Source organism: Hippocampus comes, unplaced genomic scaffold, assembly GCF_001891065.2.
Source record: "Hippocampus comes isolate QL1 unplaced genomic scaffold, H_comes_QL1_v1.1 scaffold53, whole genome shotgun sequence".
Taxonomy (NCBI): Eukaryota; Metazoa; Chordata; class Actinopteri; order Syngnathiformes; family Syngnathidae; genus Hippocampus; species Hippocampus comes.
The window spans coordinates 389,934-415,008 of NW_017805707.1; the positions used below are offsets into that span (position 1 = coordinate 389,934).

At 47.5% G+C, this 25,075-nt stretch overlaps 1 protein-coding gene across 5 annotated transcripts in view; it reads left to right on the forward strand.

Annotated features, from left to right (window-relative positions):
• The window catches only part of chrm2a (cholinergic receptor, muscarinic 2a), a 33,182-nt gene that overhangs the window by 2,190 nt on the left and 5,917 nt on the right, over positions 1-25,075 (forward strand). For 2 of the 5 annotated variants that reach the window (XM_019883054.1, XM_019883055.1), the window contains exons 2-3: positions 8,567-8,686; positions 9,016-9,064. The gene's annotated coding sequence lies outside the window, so the exon portion shown is untranslated. Of the gene's footprint in view, positions 1-5,238; positions 5,902-7,981; positions 8,338-8,563; positions 8,687-9,015; positions 9,065-25,075 lie in introns of those variants that run through there. The other 3 variants (XM_019883057.1, XM_019883056.1, XM_019883059.1) reach the window with 3 other exon arrangements.

The window sequence follows — 25,075 nt, forward strand, 5'->3', positions numbered from 1 at the left end:
ACACACACACACACACACACACACGGCGTATGACTGATTGCTAATGGTGTCTCCTTGTTGTTGTTTGAGCACACCCCGACATCCTGCGCTTGACAGTGTGTCCCGCTGTGATTGAACACCTTCTCTTCAATGCAACATGCACACATTGCGTATGAGTGATTATTAATGGCGTCAATTGACTATCAAGTGCATCTGTCCTGTGTCGGGGAGTCGGGGCACGCTCGAGCCGCTCCGACAACAACAAGGAGACGCCATTAGCAATCAGTCATATGCCAGGTGTGTGTGTTTTATTACAGACGGGGCCTTTAATCACACCACAAGGCACGTTCGGGTTCCTAATCTTTCTTTTTTTTTTTTTTTTGGATCTATGCTCATGCTGATCATTCACTGGCGTTTCCTTGGCAAACAATGCAGGACTTGAGAAAAGCGTGAGAGGCAATCATCTGGAATGCGACCGGCTGTAACCGTGATACTAGTTGGTGACTAAAAGAAATGGCGCCATTTTATGAAACGCGTGGCTCGGAATTTTTGCGAGAATATTCATTCCGTAATCAGAGAAAGAAAAATTGAAAATGTTTGCAATTTTTGGGCTCTCATAGACGTATCCTTTGGAAGAAGGTAAAACATTTCAGTGGCATGTTATTCTTGTTGTTCCGCTGTGTTGAAGCTTGCGCTTGCACTCATGCGAAAAAAGGCCAGGTTGTTAGCTTCTCTTCTGCCGACAAATGGCCGCTGAGGCCCTTTTAGCTCCTTATCAAGACGCCGAGTGATTGCGCAGCTTCACAATATGAAGTAGCACTAAAGCGGCCATTGATTGGTATAGCGACGGGAAGGACGGATGGAAAGCAGGAGGGGCCATTATCTCAGGCAAACAAATGGCATTTGGTAATTGCGTTTGGATCAAAAACGCACACACACAAAACCCAGGATTCGATACAGCATTTGTCAACATATTCACAGAAAAAAAAAAAGAATACGATGCAGTCAATGCAAGATTTGTTTGAAAATTGGATTTACATCCACACATACAGTAGGTAAGGAAATAAGTCTTTTATCCTGCATTTTTCCCAACTCCCCCCCCCCCCCAAAACCCCCCCCCCCCAAAAAAAACAACCTGAGACGAAGGCAGGAGCATCTGGAATTGTGTCATTCTCTGAAATGAGAGCATTTCCACAGCCAAGGTGGAAGTAGCAATGTTATTAAAAGGAGCTGCAGCAGCAGCAGCGGCATGTGCAGCCCAACAGTGTGGAACTCTACGGGGAATTCCGTGAAAGTGGAAGCCGCGCCAAAAAAAAAAAAAAAAAAAAGCCTCAGGTGTGCCTGAGCCTTGCCATGCATCCAGAAAACATGCCTCTTAATTATTCCCCAAGTTTCACTTCGCGGCATGAAATCTCAAAGTGGGTCTGTCATGAGTAGACCGACAAAAACGCCTCAAGAAGCGACGCTGGAAAAGAAACAGGAAAACTACCAAGCGGCCATCTTCGAGTCATACTAGGCCTTTTCAGTGGCCCTTCGAAGACGGATTTATCCATCGAGATTATGTTTGATTGCTACCAAATTTGAACCACGTACTGTAGATTAAACAGACGGGTGACACAAAATCACAAGGGTTTGGTGTTTTTGTCATGGAGGCAGAGCCTGGCAGCGAAGTTCTACGACTAGAGGTAAAACCAAAAAACTCAAAAGTTTTGAAAATTCCCCAATAACAGACGATGAGATTCTAAAGCGCCCCCTATTGGCAGGAATATACAGCTGCATGTTTGTATGTATGATTTAGTATACTGGCACCGAGGTGCATCCGTTGACTGTCATCGGAATTTTATGGTGCTTCTGCACGGCAAGTCGAGCTGTTTATGCCCTTTTTCTGTAGCATTGTAAACTTGCACTTTCCTTTTTACGTGCTCGGGCGCCTTGGATTTATCGACGGTGTCTACTTTTGTATCTATTACGCGAAGGCGGGACGTCGTCCAGATGATGGCCGTAAAACAAGAGATGTCCCGCCGTGATGGCGTCCCGGTACGGTCCTGATTTGAAGGTGCCTTCGGGGGCACAGGAAGCAGACTCACCCGATTCCCGGATGAGATAAACAGCGGTCTAAGTCTCTCACTTCCTGTCCTAGGGCGTTACTGTCCACTGGATGACAACCTTTGGATGTCCGGCCAGGTGAACGACTTGACATTTTGAAGACATGCCAGCATAAACGAGGCAAGTGGACGAAAACTGGGTCAACCTGGACGCTGTGGAATTTGCGACTTGACAGGAACGGGACTCTCGACACAGTCCAGAGACGGCGAAACACAAACAACCTGTTGGATAGATTCACAACAATGTGAAAACCTCCTTTTATTGCCGACTACACTCCTCCGCATCGTGCAAACAAACAAGCCTGACTGATGAAACGCATCCATCACACCTTCTTTAACGCCAACAGCAGAAGATAGCCACGATAATATCCCGCTGATAAGCAGAGATTCCGACTCTGTTTTATGCTCCGTGAATTCAAATCCGCCTTCCAAGTGTAATTTGAGAGCGACGGCAAACCCCGGAGAGTAGCGCGACGACGGGAAGCCACGTTTCCAGCTGCTTTTAAACGCCGCGTCTCGCCACATTCGTGTCAATTACACTCAAGCGGCGCTCGCACACTACGGCGTATTACGGGGGCGGAGCACGGCGCGGGTGTAAACCTCCAAAGGGCGTTTGGTTCCCTGCCTGCACCAGCAAGGTTAAGGAAGCGCTTGTAATAATAATACAATCAAGGGCTGACTTTCAGTGAGAAAGCTGATCGCTTGAGAATTAACAAAGTGACCTACAACACACCCGTGCATTGACATCAAAGACGCGGCCGTTGATGACAAGGGCAAAGGAGGAAACCACGCGACTGCCAATTTGCAGAGGTCAGGGCAAATCCGATTTACATTTCAAACCCCGTAACCCCCGTTATGGCGATGGTCAAGGGCGCCAAAATAAGGACAAACAACAGTTCTGTGCTGGTTTTCTCCTCTGCGCTGATGGCCATGTCTAATATTTGGACCATTCCGCATGGCTCTCAGCAGGAACGCACTTCACCGTTCCTGTCTTCATTTTCTGGTGCGATTTCACGGCATCATAGCACTCATAAATCATCCGGCGGGCAGCCGCCACCCACCCTCCATGAAATTGATGCGCCCTCACCTCAAAACAACGGCGACTGCTTATGAGGGGGCTTCATGATGTCATAACTTTAGCGGCTGACGGGCTGGAGAGGGGGCGCCTCCCCCGCCCAGGAATGGCCAAGCGGGACGACGGGTGTGCCACCGACAGACGGGGCGGATTTATGGTGGCGATCGGACATGCTCGGTCGCACCAAAGTCGAGTTTTATCTGCCTGATGTTGAGTGATGTGAAGACGGCCCTGCCTACCTCGCTTAGCATTGGGCCTGCCGTGCGGGTTGCTAGAACTGATTAATTGCATTTCCATTCATTTTAACAGTGAAAGATGATTTGAGAGGGTTTTGCCACACGAGCATCGTCCTGGAACATATTAGACTGACTCACGTGCGGCCTACGATGGGGGGGTAGCTCAACACTTGATCCTATCCCACTGACGTACGTGGAGTTTAATCCAACAGCCTGACAGGACTGTTAAATGTGTTCATGGGAAACCACATATAAGGCCAGACAGCCGCTGAGACCAGTGAGTGATCTTGGCGGACAGAGAGCGTCTTTCAGTTGGCGTGAAGCGGCCGACCGTGACTGACAGGTGACGGGGGGGAGGGTCAAACGGAGGCAACGCAGCGGAGTCTTGGGATGAAAATGCGTCGAAGTGCGTTCACCTCCTGTTGGATGCCGCCCATCCCGGCCTGTCAGGTGGGAGTGACCGTGTCAGGGGAGGTCGAGATGTCTCGTCATTGCTGTGACAAGCAGACGCAAAAGGAGGAAGAAGTGCTTCATTAAAATGCCGGTTCATTGCATCACTTGGATAACCGCTATTTGTATTTTCCCCTCCCACATATAACGTTGAAGTGAAATTACATTAAAATGATATTCAGGGATGCATCCACTGATAACTGCTAACTTCCTGCTTCTCCAAAACAGTTTTTTTTTTCATTTTTAGGCAAAAGAGACTTGTGCAAAGTATTAATTTCAAGGGTGCGACATAATTTGAAGTAAATCTTAGCGTTCAAGTGGACATGAACTGTTTCCGAGCCTTCGTTACAAAAACAAGTGGCCAGGCGGATCATTACGGCGATGGGAGTAAGGTGGGATAAGCGGAATGATGAAGTGGGAGGCGAGCCGGATGAAAAATGCCAGCGCGGCCGCTGCAAGGAAGGAGAAAAGAAGTGACCAAATAAATCAGCAGCCGGCAGATAATTGGACGAGTGGCTCTCTCGGGGAGTATCGTGGCGAGCGCGTGAAACGTGACACCTTAATTTGCAATTAACTCCGGAGAAGACGGAGCGGGGGAAGTCGGTTTCCATTGGTTAAATCGCACGAATGTAATACATGACAGAGTGCAGAGCGGCGGCGGCTATGGTGGTTGTTTAACTCGGCGAGAGACGCTTCGCTTGCGTATGCGACGTCCCCGTGCAATCAAGGCAACGGGACATAGGTTAGGCGCGACACTATTTTGCATTCCCGCTTCCAGCAGACTACCTGCAAAGATGGTTTATGTCAAGATTCACGACAGTCTGGGTCGGAGTGAAACCGGTTGACCTTTGCACCATTAATGAAGCGCAAATTCCGAGTCTCATTCCGAGCCAATATAAGGAGCTCTTAAAATTCCTCTCACGTCAAGGTTCTGATTGACAAAGTCTGACGGGAACTTTGCTGTCCTGTGAAGCAATTAAGACAACTTGCTTAACCCCCGGGAGCCGGTCGATATCATCGCTTTCGTTTGAGTCTCATTTGGCAACAAGGCGCTGTCGCCGCCTCCACCGAGCCGCTCGGTAATCCCGCCCCACTAACACCTTCCAATTATATGTGACTGAGGGGATGAGACCCCCATCTGCTTGAGCTGCGACGGTCCCCCCCCCGATCGATGGCGCAGGGAATGTGTGTAAAATTGCAGGAAAGCGAGACGACCTTGTCTCCGTCTGATTGACAGCATGCATCTACGGCAGCAATCAGCGTCAATTCGGGTTAATCGGAGGAAACGTAATAGTTGGCGTTGTGAAGACATTGTATAAGAGGGTGTGCTGACTTCTGCAAACGCATTGTTTCATTTTATTTTATCTCCCCACATGATTTTTTTTTGTTTAATTTAACATATTGAGTTCTACAGGTGGAAAATTTCAAAATGATTTATGTTGGTCTCATTTTTTTTTTTAGGTTTCCAAATAGCTGTCATTTGAATAGGGGTGCGTCAACTTTTTAGAGCGACACAACATAAATCCATTCCATCTATCTAATTTATTCTGAGCTACATTCTTCTGGAGAAATCCGCTAAGCGCTATTACATCACATTTCCCAAAGAGGGCATATCTTAAAGTGGGATTAACAGGATTTGGGCTCCCAAAAAAAAAAAAAAAAAAAAAAAAAAAAAAAAAACTTCCATCGGGATAAAGGTTAGGCGCTAATAAAAACTTAGTTTTGCACATTTCCACTGTGCTTCCAAAAAAATGTATTGGGTGGTTGTAAATGTGTCACTACTTCATCTTCTTCCTTTCCCACCCACTCCAACACTAATTGGCAGGACATTCTCCCCCCCGGCGCCCCCCCCCCTCGCAAGCTTTACTGCAGCTCGAGAAGATGGAACGCTGTAATCCTGACACAGGATTAAGACGGGATAATCAGACGTTAGTGTCAACATCTGCACGGAACGACGCGTGCGTTTCCTGTCCGGATTAAAGGCGCATCACTTAATCAACTGGACTATATTCCCTAATAGTAGGACAACCACGCTAATACCTCCGCCAAGGCCAAGGTAACGTCTCACAATGTCGCATAAGATTCTTTTCCAACATCCACCAAATGCTTCCTCACACGCAAGGAACGAGAAAGTGCCTTTGCAGACCTTCCCCCCCGGAACGTTTAAAAATGGAGCACTTCTCGGTGAGCACGATGTGACAGGAGAATATGCTTTGGTTCTTCTAGCGCTCTGTTTAATGGCTGAGTTATTAACGGTAGTAGATCAGCGGTGGGTATTCTCAACAGAGTGCATTCTGTTCCTTTCATAACGATTGTCTTGGCTTCTCTACTTCCAGTTTGTGGATTTTTTTTGGGGGGGGGGCAATCAGATTTCCCTGCATGTTTTACCACATCAATCTAATTTTGCAAGGGTTTCCCCGAATCAGTCGTGATGGCCAATGTAACTTCAATTGCATTAGCAAATGGATTTCGCGTTTGTCTGCCCCCCTTTAATGACATCAGCGTCTCTCCGTCCTCAGATTGGCTGGTCAAAGCAAAACTGATTCGCAATACATTTGAAGGCCCACGTCGCAAGCGCACGGGCCGCCACTGGAGTAGACTCATTACAATTATTCACCGTGGAGAATAATCATACACTTTGCAGGAGGTCCGTGACAATTAAACTCAGCAAATTGAAGAAGTGAGGAAGCGCTTTAGCAGAATCCCGACCAAGCTGTTCGGAAAATTCACTTTTTTTTTGTTCGTTCTAAAAAGGCTTAAAGACTGAACTCCACTAATCTGAGAGTGAGGCTTTAATACAACTCCGACAGGGTTTAAATATGATTGGATTATGCCGCTGGATTACCTTGAGGGGGGTTAGCGCGCTTCCCGCACTTAAAATGCGTCCCTAGTATTAGTAACAAAAGAAAGTGATCGGAATGAATGAAATCGAATTAATTGTCAAAAAACGTCTTTCTAAAAAAAGTCCAACCCAATGTAATTAAATTAAATTAAACCCGGCAGCTACATGAAATATTAAAATAATGATCAAAAACTGCAGTGCTAAGTAAGACAGTGAAGCTTAATATCATTCAATGGCACTACATGACATTGAACCAAATGGAAATCAATAAAAATGCAGGATGTGCAGCACATCTTTCGAACGTGGGTGTTAATTTCCTCACATTTTTGCAGTCGTTTTTCATTTTTAATCACCTCTCAGTCATATTTATGATCACTCGCTTTCACACGTTGCTCGCTTAATGAGAACAACAGCACTCGGCTCGTTTTTAAAATAACTAGCCGACGTCACGTGACGCGCTTCGCTTTCTCATCCGTCATGCCATAAAAATCACGGTGACGTCGTCTAATCGGCCCTCGAGTGACAAACCTTCCCAAGGTCACTTTTATACATAAATATATCTATAAAATAAAAACACGCTGGACAAGACGTGTTCCTCATCACGCAATCAGCGGTGACTGTGTTGGCAGCTCTGCGGAGTCTCATTATGTATGCGTGTACCTCCAATGTTCCTGATCGCAGCTGTTCCTCCGCAAAACTCAACCATCCGCGAAAAAGAAGTGCCCGGCCCGCCGCTGGCGTGGGCACCTCGAGTAAAAGACGGCAAATTTGACTCAAAAGTTGAGTTACACTATTTTGCAGGGATTGTTCGGACCAAATTTACAAAATTGCCGTCACAATTGCAGTAGACAAACACACAATTCCTTTAAAAGATTTTGGTAAACTATTTTAGTCAACTCAACAAGCAGGCAACCAATAAAACAACCAACCGCCATCAACTAAACAATCAACCGTCAAGAGAGTCAACAACCAAGCAGCGAATGAAACCAGCACCAAACAATACTTCTGCAAATCCATTCATCACAACAGCATGATTCCATGGAACCTTCAGATGACAATTTCGCACTCCACTGTCGTGCGGCTCTTTCTACCCAATTCCCAAGAAGCCTCCTTCTGACAAGAATTTTTGGACTGCCGAGTGTGAGCTGGCAGCGTTCCGCTCTTCCAGCAGCAGATGTGATCTCAGCTCACACTGATGAGGCTGGCAGATTTACTGGAAGACAAGGCTCCCGCTTCTCCCCCTTGACCAACCCCACCCTCCCTCGCTCGAGGGGTGAGAGGTAATCCTGAGAGATGGAGGTGATGGGAGTGCAGACAACCACGGTGGCACGGGTCAGCGTGCGCGCAACCCTGACGGACGTTATTACCGGGCCTCGCGCACTTCATCTCGCCGTCTCTGCCGCCTTGTGATGAGCTCCTCAAAGCTCGCATCCTCGAGCTGACGGTCTCCGTCGTCTTAAGAATAAGTGGCGCCGATTAGTGAACGTCATAAATGAATTAGAGATGCAGAGGCAATGATCATTAGGCACATTTTCACCATAAGTCTCCCGGAATGACAGTCATTCGGTTTTTTTTTTTTCTTCCGCAGCAGCTGTTTTGTTTCAAGGCAACAGCATTTTGGCTTTGTGATGAGTCAAAACAATGGCAAAGGTCCATCAACACACAATATTCCCTTATCTTCCCGACTTTGTTATTATTACACCCTTCTACTTCAGCCTGTAAATCCCTAAAATAATGAAAATATGGAGTTTTTGCTTCAAACATCACTTTGCATAAAAAATTGGCAAAATTCTTTTGAAGCATTCATACTACTTTAATGGTTAAAAAAAAACAAACAAAAAAAGCGAATGCTAACGTTACGGCTTTGCCTGCACAGCAGCCATGGCGAATCACCCCGAAGCTGGAGGAAGACACACCCCCTGCTTCCCTATCGGCCCGCTTGGCGTCAAGTCGCGCTTGAACACGCCCTTTGAGATGCAGAGGCAGCCCTGCTGGACCTGTAAGTAACAGCACAAGAAAATGCATCGCAACAGGATCGAAACCTGAAGTTTTTCAGGCCTTATTGAATCTACTTTAATGTAGAGACACGCTACATTTATATAACGCGGCGCTTCACTCAGCCTAGCGGGTCGCATCCATTGGCACAAATCCATTCACTATACAAAACTTTCTCATTATGCAGAATTCCAAGGACATTAGTTCGTCTTTCTTTATGGCGTCAGTTCTCTCATTCTCACTGTTTTATTATTACTGCGCAAACGTCTGGCTGGTAAAGACCTTGAGCCTCTGGATGAGAGTTAAACATTTTTCTTTTCTTTCTTTTTATAGAGCCGCAGGAGCCAGAGGTTAATCGCAGAGCGGGAAGAGATCGTCTCAGGTAAAGGATGCATCTCCCAGCCTGTCTCACACTAAAACGCATTCGGGAGGTGAAGTGAAATCGGGGAAAGAAAGCCCAAAATTGGGACGGCACAATCGGATGCAAAAACCGCGTGATCGATTGGCTTGAAAAGTATTGAAAAAGTCATTGAATGCATCGCATTTGACACCACGCGTGAACCGGCGGCGTCAGGGTGTCTGCGAGAGGACGTGGCGTCCAATCTGCTCGCACTCGGGGGGGCACTTGTCACCTGGTTGTCAGCCACCATCGCACACACTTGTTTGACGGCCAGAGAATGGCGTCGAGGGCTCTCGGTTGCCATTAGGGCGAGGCGAAGCAGCGGCGGCGGCGGTTGGGCTATGGATGGGAGCGGATGATCCGTATGCAGCACAGAGCCACACGGCATCCATTAACGGCGAGACGCGGCGCGAGCACGCGGCTAAAAGTGTCAAATATGCATGAGCGAGCGACATCCTCCAGGCAATTAATGCAATCGTTAAGAAGCGCACCTCCTCCCGGCAGGCATGCAGATATGTGCTTGTTGAATTTTTTAGAGCGCGCTCGTTTAAAAAGACACTGGCCACAGGCTTGCTTGTATAATTGAACAATTGTGTTTGCCATCGCAAAAAGGCACAACATTAGATAGTATGTCCGATAATCATGAATTTGTCTCGAAAAAAACGATGACTCTTTTCCCAAAGTTATTTTTGCATGCCTCGTTCGGAGTGAACAATGGTATGTTTCTTAGCCAGCATCTCAGATATTCGGTGACCGGATTGAGACTCGATACATCAGCATGTGGACCTTTGGTGAAGACATGAAAACTTTCTGATTGGCTAAGATGATCTTTTGGTGACATGCAGTCGGCTGTAGCGTGCCACCTGTTGCTCTTGCGTTTAAAGATCGGTGAGCGGGGGGAAGAAAAACCATCTACCTGTGTTCACTCGGAGTGTTTGATGGCGCCTGGCTTTGTGTTGCGGAGCCCCGCCGGTCACCGGGTTATCGATCGCGGCATGCCGAGAAGAAGAGGAACGCTCAGTGGGGGAAGCACTATTGATTGCGTTTAAAGTGACAAGATGGAGAAGGTCCTCTGTGACATGTTATCCCTATCGCCACCAACAGACAGAGTGCGCGCCAGCGGAGTGCACCCGATTGATTTGCGCCCGCGGCCATCAGTCACTGCGAGCCGAAATAAGTCGGCAATCTTCCAGCGCTACGCGCGAGAACGACGACCGCGGCCGTCTGAAGCGCGCTTGTCCTCGAAGTCGGCACACATGTTAACAGGGCGGCGCCCACGCCGTCCGTGGCCACCTGCAGCCGGCTCACATGATCATACATCGGGCTGCCAACGTCATCGGGCTCTCACGAGGTCGAAACAAATCACAGCATGCTAATGCGCCCCCCCCCCCACCCCCGCGACAGGGTTTCCAACTGATGCCGTTTGTTTACACGACAGCACTTTGATCCATGATTATTTACATGACAGCGTTTTGAAACAATGTTGTTTGTTGGCGTGACAGCCTTTCCAACCGACGATTACCTGACAGTCTTTTGATCCAACGTTAGCTTACGCAATTTTTTTTTTTATCTCGGCTTTTGTTGACATTTCGACCTGATGTTTTGACATCTTTCTCATCCGACGTTCCCGTGAAAGCATTTTATTCTGATGTCTACGTTGCAGCATTTGAGCTGTTTACATGACAGCATTTTGATCCCGTGTTATTTGTTTACATGACAGCACTTCAATCTGGAGCTGGTTTATGTGACAGGTCAGAATGTTGTTCATTCACACCGCAGCATCTCGAGCCGATCATTGCTCATGGGATCATGTTTTTGATCGGATGTCGTCACGGCTATCTGTAATGTCACTTGTTTAGATGAGACTATGTCATTTTCTCCATTTGATACCGAGTTAGCGCATTGAAGCAATGCCCTTTGAGCTGTTTGCTTACGCTGGTGAACCGATTTCGCTTTGAAACCAACTTTTCCATTTTGACTTGTCGCGTGAAAAGGACTCTGTCCTATCGATAGGAAGCTAACGCACACGTTGGTAGCTGTCGGTGACATTGCCCTTGAGCGCGCGACGAGAACAAAAGTGTTAGAAAGCTAATGAAAGCCACTTTCAAGTGGCCGACTCGCGCTGATTGATATTTTTTTTGCGAATCCATCACTGTAATCTGGCAGGAAATTGCACAGGCGGATACTAATCAAGACACACTCACTGAGAGTGTAGGAGTCCCGCGCCCCTTGAGATGGCAAATGTAAAGATAAAGAGAAAATGGAAAGTGTGTGTTTTGGTGTGTTTGACACGGACGACTCGAAGAAGCGGGCAACAAGATACAGTAATTGTATCGTTATAAATCGACGGCCTGAACAATGCGGAACAATGCGGCAAGGTTCTCATATTTATTTATGACCCTATGTCCAAATACACCTGTGCATAAAAATGTGGACATTTTCTACCAAGTAGTCAATTTTTGTTCAAATTCCACCAAAATTCTCACGGAAACAAGATGGCTGTACAATTCTATTTGTAGCATTCATTTGTCTCAGAATCTGAAGGCAGGCAACTCGGGAGGCAGCTTGATGTGAACTCGTGCATGTTGAACACGGCGCCTCTGAAATTCTCCAACAGACTAATATATTGTAATCATCGGCGTATCGCTGGGATTCACTCGAGCGGATTAGCATTTCCGCATCGCAGCAGCACCTGCGACCGGTTGCGCTGTTCATTAGCCGCTAAATGTCAACAGACCGAGTGCAGTGACGCACACCCAATCGGGTGTTCATCCCCGGTTCACGCGCCAGACAATTAGAGAGCGACACTCTTGACCTTCGCTCCCGGCATCACAACAGTGGAGGCGAGCGCCAGTTACGGCCACGGGCGGCACAACGAGCTCAAGTAAACACTAATTATTGGAAGCGGGCTATTGATTAGGTGTGTGGGTTCCGAGTGGCCCCGTCGGGAGCGTCCGCAGCTCCAAATATCTCTTTGATAGCAACATGTGACGCCCCAGGCCTTTGTCTCACTCACTCACACTCACTCTGCATTATTCATGTTCGGCGGCTAAATCCACTTGTGTGTCGGGTCAGGAGATGGATGGCGTCCCTTCAACATTTATTCACACTCCGCCGTTCATTTATTGCGTGATGATAAATCTATTTATGGCGGCGGTATCGCGGACATGAATTATGCATGTCGTATAGATTGGGCCGGCGTATGAAGATACGGGGAAAGACGCGGGAGCCCCGCGGCGCGTTTCTACGACTTGCTGATTAATGCAATTTAGCCGTGTAAAAGTTCGGATTGTTCCTGCTTGACGAGATTGATATTTGGAATGCCCGTGCTGCAAAACAACCATAAAACACGCGTCACTTTTACCTCTGAACGATGTTAGGCTTGAACGGAAGTCAGGTCTGCCTGCCAACTGTCTGGCCGTTTGCCTGTTTAACAAAATAGGATGTTTGGATTTTTATGTGTTAGCAAACCATAACCAAACAAAAACAAACAAAAAATAAACACACTAAATTCCTAGGTGTTGTTTAAAAGGTCCATTTTGATTTACCCTTTGTATTTGATGACTGATTTTTTAATTTTTTTATTTTTTTAACGAGTAGTAGTTTTTTTCCGAGCAAAAGTTTTGAACTTTTCGAGCACGGCATGTCATTCCTGCGGAGTGCACCACATTTCAATTTATTTGTACAAAATCCCCCAGCAATGTTTGACTGACCGACGCTGTCGCTGTTGAGCCATTTCATTTGTAATTATCGATTGGTACAAAAACAGCAATTATCTTTCCGGTGAAAAGGAGCCTGAAACTTCCTGAATGCCAACAAAGAGCATAGCTTGGATCACTAACGTAATTGCAACGCGGGGTTACAATAAAGAACATTAGCCGTGCCGCAGAGTGAATTACGGGTGCGCTGTGATGGTCCGCGGCGGAATAAAGGCTGTGGGAGAAGGCCTGGCGAACGTGCGTGATGAGGCCGCTCTCTCGCATCATTACCATTCATCAACGCTATCATCATTAGAGCCGTAAAAGCCGCTGCCGCGCTCGCTGTAATCCTCGGCGAAGCCTTTTTTTGCCTTTGCTGACGGACACTTGTCATTTACATACGCGTTGGAGCCGCTTGCTATGTGGGCAACATGAAAAATGCAATTTTATGGGTGACTTGCCGGCAACTCAAGATGGCAGCTATGCAGCACAGGGAGAGCCGAACATCGTGAAGTGAAAGGCGACTGGCATTTTGCAAAAACAACGCATCTCATTTCTCTTGCCAAGACTTGAGGCAGGGACCAACAATATTTTGCATCCGTGAATGTTTCTTGGGTTTTTTTGACTGATGCGGGAACGAGGAAGACGCTACGACCGTATACGTCTTTTGCTTGAATTGAAATATTGTTCTTGCATATTTTTATTTTATTACTGCCGTGTTTCTGTCTTGCTGAGATCTCATTCTCGTTTGGACTTTAAATCCAATTCGAGTTTGGAAGTTTTCATGAAGCATGTGCACTGCGATTGTGTTTTTGCTCCATTCGGGTAAATTGAGTTCAACGAAAAAAAAAAAAAAACGGTCTGACAATTCAAGAGGGAATGATGGGTTGCTTTCCAGCGTCACAGCTGGCTTCCCGCACGTTGGTATCCACATGCTCATCCATCTGGAAAAGGCAAAGTCCTCCGAAAGTATTTTATGATGCAGGCGCCGCAGGAGCCCCACCCAAATAAATAAATAGATAGACAGAATTGAGAGACTCACACGCTCCCGTCTTCCTTCTGCAAAGCTTCGGCGGCCCTCGCGTTCGATCAATGTCGCGACTGCGCCGGGACATTCAAGCGGCGACACAGCGAGTGTCCGGGATGTTCAATTTCGAACGGCGCTCTCCGGCGCGGCTTTCGATTCCGCGCATCAATATCACTCTGTAAATTCTAACTCGGACAGAGAAGCAGTCAGCGGGGAGCGCGGAACGTCGCCGCTACTGCTATGATGTGAATGAGCGAAGACACTTACTAGCTTCTTGGCGATGGCGGCCATTATTGGCGGCGGCAGGAAAGGGCAAGCGCCTTGGTCTTGAATGTGAGGTGTCAGCATTTGATGAATGCCTGACATCATCAGTGCACGATTGGACTCGGGCAGGGTGATAAGCCACGAGGAAATCGCTGATGGATGGGCCACCTTCTGGGGAGATAAGGCTCATTTTGGCCATATGGAAGCGGGAGATTTCTATTTTGACTTTAAAGACCTTGTTCGTATCACAGCGCGGGATCTTATTCAGCTAGCTCCTGGCCTGCCGCAAGAACGGTCGAGGATCCGCCTCGAGATTGCGCGGCCCCGGTGATAAACGCCGTTGGTGTCAGTTTAATAGTTTTTGTTTGTAAACGATGAGGCATTTGTCAGGTTAAACCTATGTGCCCCGATCGAAGGAATCTTTGAGGGATTACGATGTTTTCCTTTTGTCTGACATCGTAACCAAAGGTGAACGGTTGGGAACAGCAAGTGCCGGTGATTGAATGCCGACATTTGTTAAAAGAAGAGTTTTGAGACTCGAGAAAGACTTTCGTGGTAATTTGTGAATTCCCTGGCTCTGCAACTGTACGGATTTTGTTTTGTTTTTTTGACACATTTTCATTGAGGGAATTGCGCGCTTACTTCCTGAACCGTTTCCTTCCTCACCAACCCTATTCGCTCGGAATTTATCTCAAGTGGACACATATCGCTCACGTTCCTTTTACCCCACGGGCATGCCTGTTAGAAAGATTTAGCATCTCTGCCATCTGCCTACAATCGATTTGAGGTGATTCCCAGCGGAGCGGAGTAAATGAAATGTCAACATCTGTGACGTGTGATGAAAATTAATGGCATGAGCCCGCGACTTTGGCGGAGATGAAATGAGAGCGAGAGTGAAAGCCGCAGATAATGGCACACGCTCGGGACAGTCGGCGTATTACATGACATCGCGAAGTCACTCGGAAAACTCTCATCCGACAAATCGGGCAAATTTAATTTGCACTCGCGCGTTCATCGTCTATCGCCGACATGTTCACGAAGAAAGCCCGAACCGTGGCAATCACTCGTCTAGCGTTCATGAACCGATGTCCACACTCGTTTTGTTAAAACAAAGTAACGACAGAATCATTCGCTGATGTCAAACGATGAGATGCTTTTGTTGGTGGTTGACCAAACAGCAATTGCGTTTGACATTGTACCGCCCAAGTGATCTCGCAGTGTAACTAGTCCTCATGTGTTTTAAAGTACCGCGTTATTATTTGTACAATTAGTGTTGATCAGTGGGGAATATCTGGCCAGTTTTGGGAGGATAACTCCCTCAAACGACGCTCCGAGTGTCACCCGCATTGCAGCAAATTAGTTTCAGTGGGCTTTCGAAGCAAAGGAATATGACGAGATGCATCACAGAGGCGCGTGGCACTTGTCACACGTCGATAGCGAGCGGTTGTCGGCCGCCGCCGCCTCGTCATTACATGCGAGGCCACGCGGCGTGATGGATCTGGGTCGCCGAGATGCAAGCGAGGTCCGATCAATGGCAGGCGGATGGCCTTGATTCAAGCAGCCCTTGGTGGGGAAACGCCATTAAGAAAATGAAATCCTGCTCAGTTGTCTCAGAAAAGCCCCTGTGCGCCCCCGCCCCCCAAAAAAAAATCTGAATTAAGACCACTGCAATCTACTGATCAAGTGTTGATCGTGTGACTCTAACCCTAACCCTAAGGCCGTTCATTCCGACCAGGAAAATCCTTCCAATCGATCAATGATCCCATGAAGGATATTATGGGATGTCAAATACTATGTGTCCTTTTTTTTTTTTGGTTTTGTTTTGAATCGGTGGTATCTGTGAGAAACTGAGCCGCAAGGAATCAAACGCGTTCATAAGCAGGAAGGGAATGCCTGTTATCTAATCTGTCTATGCGGAATTAAACAGTGCAATATGTGGCAAGCAAAAGGAATGACGGCACGAGCTCCAGGGAGTCCGAACGCTTTGATCAAATCTATTTTTCAGACACGCATTCATCAACCAAAAATTGCAAGTCCAATAATTTCATTGACAAAAATCAATGGCGTTGGAAAGTTGACAGCGGCGTGGGCGACGTTGATTTTTGGATGAGTGATTGCTCTTGTCTGGCTTCCCCTCGTAGTTTTAGAATGAGATCAAGGTTATTTGCATTCACGCGGGGCTGGGATTCAATTCGTAGCAGCAGATTTTTTTCTTGCGACAAACTCCCGCTGTTTATCCAATTCCGTCAATCAAATCTCCTGTGAAATTTCGAACCCATTTCAGCCCATTTCAGCCAGCATTAAAAGATTAACTCTTCCTGTGGCTTTTTTCCCTCCCGAGCAACATTTTAGGGGGGAAAAAAACCAAAACACATAGATTTCCTGACATGCTCGCTTCACAAGCGAGCCCCCAACAGGTTCACTACCTTGCCACGTGTTATCAAATTGTAGATTTATCTGTTGGTAATGGTATTAATCCGTGATGATTTCATTGGTCTAATTGTTCTTCACATTAGCCTGGTTAGCTCTTATGACAATTAGCAAGGTAAAATGTTGCTTAATATAATTTTAAAAATCTATAAATTTGTTGAAGGTGCTGGCGCTTGTACAGTATGTGGTGGTTTTGGCATGCTAGCGCTAAACGTTAGCAGCCCTTTTTCACGCCCGCGCAGGCTGACGTTGCTAAAAAAAAATATTTTAAATAAAAAGGTGGCAGTGGTGGTTACGCAAGAGGTGCGAAGAATGCAAACTCCTACGTGTGCAGCCTGAAAGCGGATCAATAGACTCACCTGAAAGAAACCCACCTCGCACAACAAAGCCCCCCTCACTCCACCCCCTCACTAATGATGCTAATGCTCTCAGGGATCATTTTTAGTGTCGATAAGGGCGCCGACCTCATATGTAACGTCCTAATCTGAAAGGCCGCATTGGGCGCATGCGGCCATGTCGCTGCTCAAATGTCAGCCGTTCATAAGAGGTTTATGATCTTCTTAAACCCTTTCAAAAAGAGCACGGCTGCGACCGAGGGAGCGAGCGCTGCATGCGGCTGATAGCAGAAGTGTCGGTCGGTGCCCCTGTGCGGCGATGGCGGGACATTAAGTTGCCAGCGTTGCCGTGGCACGTTTTATATAAAGATGACTTTTTGTCACATTCAGTTGGTTTCAACATCAAAACAGGTACACAAAGGCGCGACTAAATTTGGGGTTGTTTCAACAAGATTTGCCAAAATGATTGGCCTGCACAGTAATGGCAATTTTTTCAGGAGACCGTGTACGATGAAAAAGTTAGCAAATCGTATTCGAAAATAAGAATTTGTATTTGAACATAATATTCAATTGACTACAACTGTATGATACAATACATTCTATAAATTCATATATATTACATAAATGAATACAAGACACGATACAAAATAGACTACTCAAACACACAACATAAATATATTTTTTTAAAAAACAATATTTTACTGGTTACAGGTCAAAGCAAGAACCTTTTTTTTTTTGGTCACGTGACTGTGTTCTCGTTAAGGCTTTGCTCCGCCAACAGAAACAAATGTGTTTGGCATTTGGGTTTCCATGGCAACACGCTGACTGACCCACAAAAGATGGAGCCTTGTTTGTTGTCGCTTTAAAATCAATTGTGGCATCATTTCCATCCTATCCTCTGGGCTGCAACCCTTTGGGTGTGCGTGTGTGTGCGTGCGCGCGCTACACCTCATTTAGCTGCACTCCACTGGGGGAAAGTAAATTCAACAGAGGGAGCTTGAGAGAGGAGACTAAACAAATAAATCAAAATCATGAAACCTGGACGAAAAAAAAAAAAAAACCCTCACCGATTTTTTTTTTTTCTATGCACCTAGCACATGTGAGCGAGCCAGGGTGCCCCTGGTGGGCTGAAAGTGTATTACCACAGCGAATGACGCCACTTCACAACTCATTCGATGCCAGCCGTTTTTCTCAACTCTGGGAGAGCCGGTGTCAGCTATTTTTGAAGGCCAACAGAAAATTGAGTTGTCTAGTTATATGAGCGTGGAACCTACCAAAAGAAACCTTTAGAAAAAAAGGATGCATTTCAAGCAGAAAGTTCAGTTGGATGCGTTTTTTTTTTAAATTGTCACGCCATTCTTACTAAAAGACTCGCATTGTGATATGTGTCATTTTTACATCAGACAGTGCAAGAAGTTGCCATCTAAAAATTACAGTGCCGATTCACGCACCCCCCCAGAAATTAATAAAATAATAATAGAAGCTTTTACCGCTTTTAGAAGCCCAGGCGGTTTTGCGAGAATAAAGAATCATCGGCTGCTGCAGCCCCCTTTTTAAATGAGCCATGAGAGGGAGTATATTCCTGCAGAAAATGAACGCTTTCTTCCATTAGCAGCACATGGACCACATACCGTGTGTGCGCGCGCGCACGCTATTTGCTTTGCCGCCGTATAACTTGATGTTTCGTGCCTCTACTTGGCGTCAAATAACCCGAACCCTAACCCCCTTTTCCTTGTTTACTGAGCCCACTTGCAATCAAGATAAGAACCCAGCAAACAGTCGCTGTCGCTCGGCACCTCCGCCGCGTCGCTTGACATCACTTCAATCACACTCTCGGTCAAATTACAACCGTGCACTTTTATTAAAAAAAAAAAAAAAAGGCAAGGTGCTTTTCTGTCCTTCCGTCTGCCGACGAACCGTCGAGGCAACTGTGAATCTGTTGCCGCGGCCGCCTGTGGCGCGTGACGTCAAGGCCGGGCGGCGGGCAGATTAGCGTGCGATCAGAGTGCAGCTTAGCTTGACGCTTGACTTTGCTACAACTTGACCTGTGGCAAGCAGGAAAAAAGACGCCGCCGGCTGGCGGTGTGTTCGCTGCCACTTGAACGGGGCCCGCTTGTGATTGCATATCCACTTCGGGATTAAGCAACAGGAAAATAATCAATAAATGTTTCAAAAATAGATTACAGTGAACACTCTCTATTCATAAGGGTTTAGGGAACAAGACCTGGGATGAATAGCAAATCTTTGCGAAGAATCGATGACAACACGGAGGGGCCTGAGTTTTTCCAGATACGAGCCAGCCGTCTTTGTTACGCACCAAATCATTTGTGGAAACGTATTCCAACCGTGAAATGGACAATAGTTAGTTGTCGATGGCATCAGTTACTGTATGAGGTTAATGACGGCATGTCAAGCTCTCCTAACCGGTTCCGACGTGGGCGGCGAAAAAATACCAGCGAGCCCTCGTGGGGGTTTTCCGTAAAGGACATCAGATTTATAGTTAATGAGGCATATGATCTTGCCTAAAAATTGGGTCAAACGTTTTTCCCTGGATTTTGCCTTGAGGGTGGATGATGTCAAAATTTGCCAATTAGGCAAATCAAAAACGACAGCGAGCTCCCTCGGGCTAAGACGCGACTGGCCGCAGGCGATTTGTTGACACTGCCGTCAAGGCGGACGCGCCGTTGTTGCTCGAGCGAACGCTAACGAGGAAGCGTTTTAGCGGTCCGGCAGTATTCCAGCCTCGAACAATAAAGCTGTCAAGCGGAAAACACAAGGGAGAGCCATGCGGAGGACGGATGAATATGTCGTAATTTCCACCCCGCCCCCAGATTTTGACAGTCAGAATGCAAAAGGCGCCTTACGAGTTTGCCTTGAGAGATCAATCATCTATATGGCAGAATATGATCCAAATTCATTGACTATAAAGAATGTATCTTAAATGACACCAAGTCAGTTGGCTTTCTTCTCTCACTGAAAAGGAATGCTCCCTCTCAGGCATCAAAACAAAACGAGGCAGTATTGACCCAGTCGAGGATGGGGATGCTAACTGCCAACATGCTAAACCAAAAGACACGTCCATTAAGACGTAATCTATCGGCATGCTGCCTGAAGCTTTGTTACCGAGGGTAAAATTTTGCTTTCACATCGGGACGACCGTGGTTGGTGCAGCACGGTCACACTGACATGACGTCGTTCGGTCTTTGTTGTCATCTTGCACAACGCTTTGCATCCAAGCGGTTTGGTTGAAGCGCGCTTAAGTCTGCTCGTGTGAAAGCGCCCCTTGTTGTGCGAGGCGGCAAGGACCGGTCGCCAGACAAGCTCGCGATGTCACACCGAGACGAGACGAGCGAGAGGCAGGAAATGAAAGCGATGGCGATCTTCAGCGGCTGATCTATAATTACAGATTTGCATTCATTTCCGAGCCTTGTTCCACCACCCTACCACCCCGCTCCCTCCACCCTCTTCTCAAGGGTACCTGGCCACCGGGGTTGGGGGGCTGGGGGGTCTTAACAGATGCCTGCCGAGATACAACATAAATATTTAGACAGAGCTCTACGAATACTCCCTCCTTCCCATCAACAACCTCCAGTGTGTTGTTGTCTGTGCCCAAGGGCTTTGTATTCCCTTCAGAATGTTCGGTTGTATATTTTCCAGGGAGGCGGCCACCCCCCAGGAGCAATGCTATTTCTTTTTTATTTTTTTTGGCTTGCCTCCACTCAAAGGTAGAGTCTGGGCAACGTCTCACTGAGTGCGCACTGAGCCAAAAGACAACACCAAGGACGGACAATTCCGTCTTGAGTGGTGCTTCAGTGGAGAGTCCGTCCGAGGAAATAAAACCTAACGAGAGGAGCTCATTCCAAGCTGACAGGTGGGCTCTAAATCTAAAAATTGCTCCCAAAATGTGCCCAGGAAGAATTGAACTCTCCATATTTGTTCAGTCTGGACATCTACTTCCTGGGTTTTATGTCAGAGGAAATAAGACCGAACAAGGAGAAGCTTTTTCCTTTCGTGGTTGACTCCTGGGCTCAGTCTAAATGGAACATTTTCGGCCAAAAAGTTCCCATGACCAAAGCAAAGTTACTTACTTGGTCACTTTATGTCCAAGGTAGAAAAAAAAAAATGAGCTTCTCAATCGGAACTGAAATGTCGGATGTGGATGGCAATTAACACATTGGAGAAACAAGCTGTGAGCATGTGATCAAAGTTAATGACTCAGACGTTCCCGACGGGATCCGTCAAAGGAGCGCACAGCTCAAACTGGCTGTGGAATTAACAGTGTTCCAAGAATCATCAAAAAGGTGCCCTCCCATCAACACTTTTGATATTGCAACCACATTGCACCATTTGTGAAAAATGGCAGTGTCACTTGCGACCTCCGTCAACGCCAAAGACACACGCGCTTCTGTCCAACCCCCCCCCACACACACACACACCACCGCACCACCCCCATCCCCAGGAAAACGTGTCATCGTCTGAAAACAAAAGGACAAAAAGAAGAGGGATGATGAAGACGGACCATCTTGCATGTGTAATTTCAAAAATGCGTTAATAACTTAGTCGAGAATCCTCCTCTGATTTGCCTTTAATTAGCACATTTCCATACATCGAAAGATAATAGCTTCGCTGGAGAAGAGGCATGAAGGCGGCTGGGATGGCTTTATGCAGCCTCACCTGCAGCAATTCGCTTCCACTCCGCCTCGACGGGGAGCTTTAGTGTCTTCGTAAAGTTGATCAGATATCAGCGAGACACGGCAGCTGTTCATCGCCACCCTCGGGCTACAAGAACACAAACTTTTTCCAAGTGGATCGGCGCGGCTTGAGAGACGTCTCTCGTCTTTTGGTTGTGTAAATTTGGCCCAAGCGTACGCAAACGGGACTGAACCTGCAGTTGTCTTTGTGATGGGGTGGGGGGGATACACAGTGCTGAAAGACTAGCTGTCACTCACTGTCCCAGAGTTCTCCCAAATGGAAAAAATCCAAATGAGAGCGCTTGATGACGCTAAATAGTCAATCAATTGACGAAGCCTTGTGTTTAAAATTAGCGCGCAAATATATTTTTTTAATCGTTCAGCATGCGGTCCTATTATCAGACACAGACATCATGGCCAAAAGAAGGCTCAAACGCTACCTGTGCTACAATTTGTATACTTTCACTAGCTTACCCTAAACAACAGGCCTCGGTTGATCGTCGTCATCTCATGGCTCGCGGATCTTTTTTTTTTTTTTTTTTCCCGCTTTAGCGAACTCTGAGGAAATGCATCTTCTGCTCGGCCGGGAACGGCATCATCATGCGTGCGCATAATGCGCCTCCCTATCGTTGGCGCTCGTTACGATCATTTCCCAAGAAAGCTGTTAGCGCGCTGCCTTGCTCGATTGTACGCCGCCTCTGGGACGCACCTGTTTCTCCGGCTCGCGTGCATTCCGATGAGCTGGCTTATTACGGAGCGAGCCGGCCGCGAAGAGGCTTTGCGCGATTGTGTTGCTTCTGGGGTTTCAGCTAAAGCCTGTCCCGCGTGGACGTTTTAAAGATTGCGTGCTACGCTGCTGTTTTGTTTTGGCTCTGCAGCAAACAAACAGTAAGGTCGTCATCTGCGGTATGATCATCAGACCCCGTTAATTCTGATTTGGGGCTTTGACGCGATTAGCAAATAAAACCAAGCGGGGTCGAACCTGTTGCAGCAGCTCATAACTCGGCCTCCAGCGATTAGCAATCAGAGCGCTATTTTACAATTACATTTCGCCAAATGAACGACAGAGGAATTTTTTTTTTTTTAATACCAATAAGAACAAAACGAGCCCTGTAGCCCGAAACATTCTTAAGTCACCCACGGAATGTTGTGTCTGCTCTTAACGGGTTGGCGCCAAACTAAATATCCCTAATGGCGCAGCCCGGCTTCTCCGCATCGCTCCGGCTGGCTGGCTTGCACTCATCCTCGATGGAAAGCCGGCGCTCATTAAGATAGCGGCCGATAGCGATGACAGAGAAAAGGCAGGCATGGCGGTGGCGGTGGCGGGGGAACGAGATAAAATGGGCGCCTGTTGGATTTGTTCTACTTCATTGTTTCTGCGTTTGGCCGGCCTTCCCCCCACCCCACCCGCACACATCCTCCTGTGATTCACAGCAAAGCGATAAAGAAGCAAAGCAAACGTTGCCCTTGGACAGTTGGCAGAGGCAAAGCGCACCGCACCTTCTTCGGCGCATAACAGGCAGCAGACTGTGACAAAGTGTCAAGACGCGAGTGCGACGTGACGCCGTCAATCAAGAGTGGCCAGCAGAGTCCGCGCAATCCATCCGGCGGTGTCGTTGGAAGTAAAGCCGAGCGAACGGTAATCCTTGACCGACGGCCCGTCAAGTCAAGCCGTGTTGTGACAGCACCCACTTAGGCAACGTTCCCAGAAAAAAAAAAAAAAACCCTCTCGTTTACCCCCCACCCAACGGGAGATTAGCAGAGGGATAATGCAACACCTGTCAGGATTTGATCCCCCACTTATGTCCTGCTTCGAGGAGATAAGTCTGACAAGTTGGGCTAGAACTCGTTTGTCAAACTTCGCCTCTCGAAATTAGATATTCAGCGATCTGTGATGCAACAACCCCAAAGAACCTCGCCTCTGATAAAAAGCAAACACAAGCCTGCTGGTGCCAAATATGATTAATCACACTTGTTGTGAGGCTTGAGCACTGCTCTGTAGCCAGAATAGAAATAGCTCACAGTAGGAGTCCATTTTTTTAGCACTGAGGTTTAATCCGTATACAAGTGGATACCTGTAACAGGACCCAAAAGGTGCAGCTGTCAGGGCGCAAGAGAAGCAGAACTCAAAAATCTATCGGGGGGGGGGGTTCCCCCTGAAGTTTGAGGCTGGGTACAAAAACCATTTCTGTACTCTTAATTAAAAGACTCGCAGGTCACGGTTTGCAAAGCTGATCCCGAGAATAATTGAGAAGTCAAGTGACATGAAGCGCAATCATTGAGGGGACGACCCCGGCAACTCGACATCGTTACCCTCAAAAGCTATTTCGACCACACGAGTTGGGTAAATCAGACGTGCGGTTCTGCTCCCAGAGCACAATCAGGACAAATATATTCAGCAAAGATAATGACTGGATTCTGAGCGATGTGTTTGCACTCTTTCCGGGGTGCTCACAAGCCGCAAAAGTCAAGTATCAAAGCCGAGCCTTTTTGCCGGAGGTTTCCGGTCGAAAACAGGGAGGAGGAATTTGAGCAATCTGCCGCGACAACATCAAACTTTGTGCGCGTCAACGTAGACGATGTTACGGTAGATCGGGAAAGAAAGTCCGCAAATTTGATAGATGATTTCAATGCCTTCCACACTATGTTGACAAAGTCAATTCATTCGAGAACTGTTTTCCCCCTTCTTTCTTGTACGGGCGATTGGTGGAAAGAGAGAAATCTTGAGTGCGTCGACCCACGCCGTCCTCTCGGCACCCCAGCTGTGCAGCCGCAATCACGACTTTTGCATTCCGGTCACGCTCGTCGGCAAACGGCAAATAAACGCCGGCCGAGTCCTTAATGATGGAGAACGCAGACATTGATGGAAATGGAAATGCTATGGATGGGGGCACAGGTGCCCTCCGGATTTATCTGGGCTCCGCAGAAGTAAAAGGTAAACCCGGAGCACGGGAGAAGCGCCCAAGTGGGCCGCTTTAGATGCGCAGCTGGCACGCTCGCAAATCACAGCGTGGGCTCGACGCGGGCATCAAACGCCACCTGTTGCCCCTCGCCGGCAAAAAGCGCTGACCCGTTAAAGCGGCTTCCAATGAAAGAGGCAAGTTGTCATTTCGCCGCTCTCGCTCTCCGCCCGCCTGCGTGAAGCACGAAACACGGGGGGGTAAAAGGTAGCTGCGAAGGGGCGAGCTTGGCCTTTTTTTGCGCTCCCTGAAGGGCAGAAGCAATTTTCGGCTCCGGTGAGCAAACCGCGGATCGGAACAAGGAACAATACGGAAAGCTCATTTATTCGCACGGTGGCGTCCGGTGGGCTAATACCTGAGACAAAAGAAGCCATTTAGATATCTGCGTGAGGTATGTCGGCCTGAAAGGAAGCTGGCACCGGCATTGTGTTCATCAGTCAAAGGGTGCGATCGTTGGCGTCAGCGTTCTGATGAGGTTGGGGCGGACGTGCGGTAGGGGAGCCCGATGATTGATAGCTACGCTAAGATAAGTCGCCGCAAATCTCCCCGGGCGACCGCTCACTCAGCATGCTGGCGAGTCCACAGCAA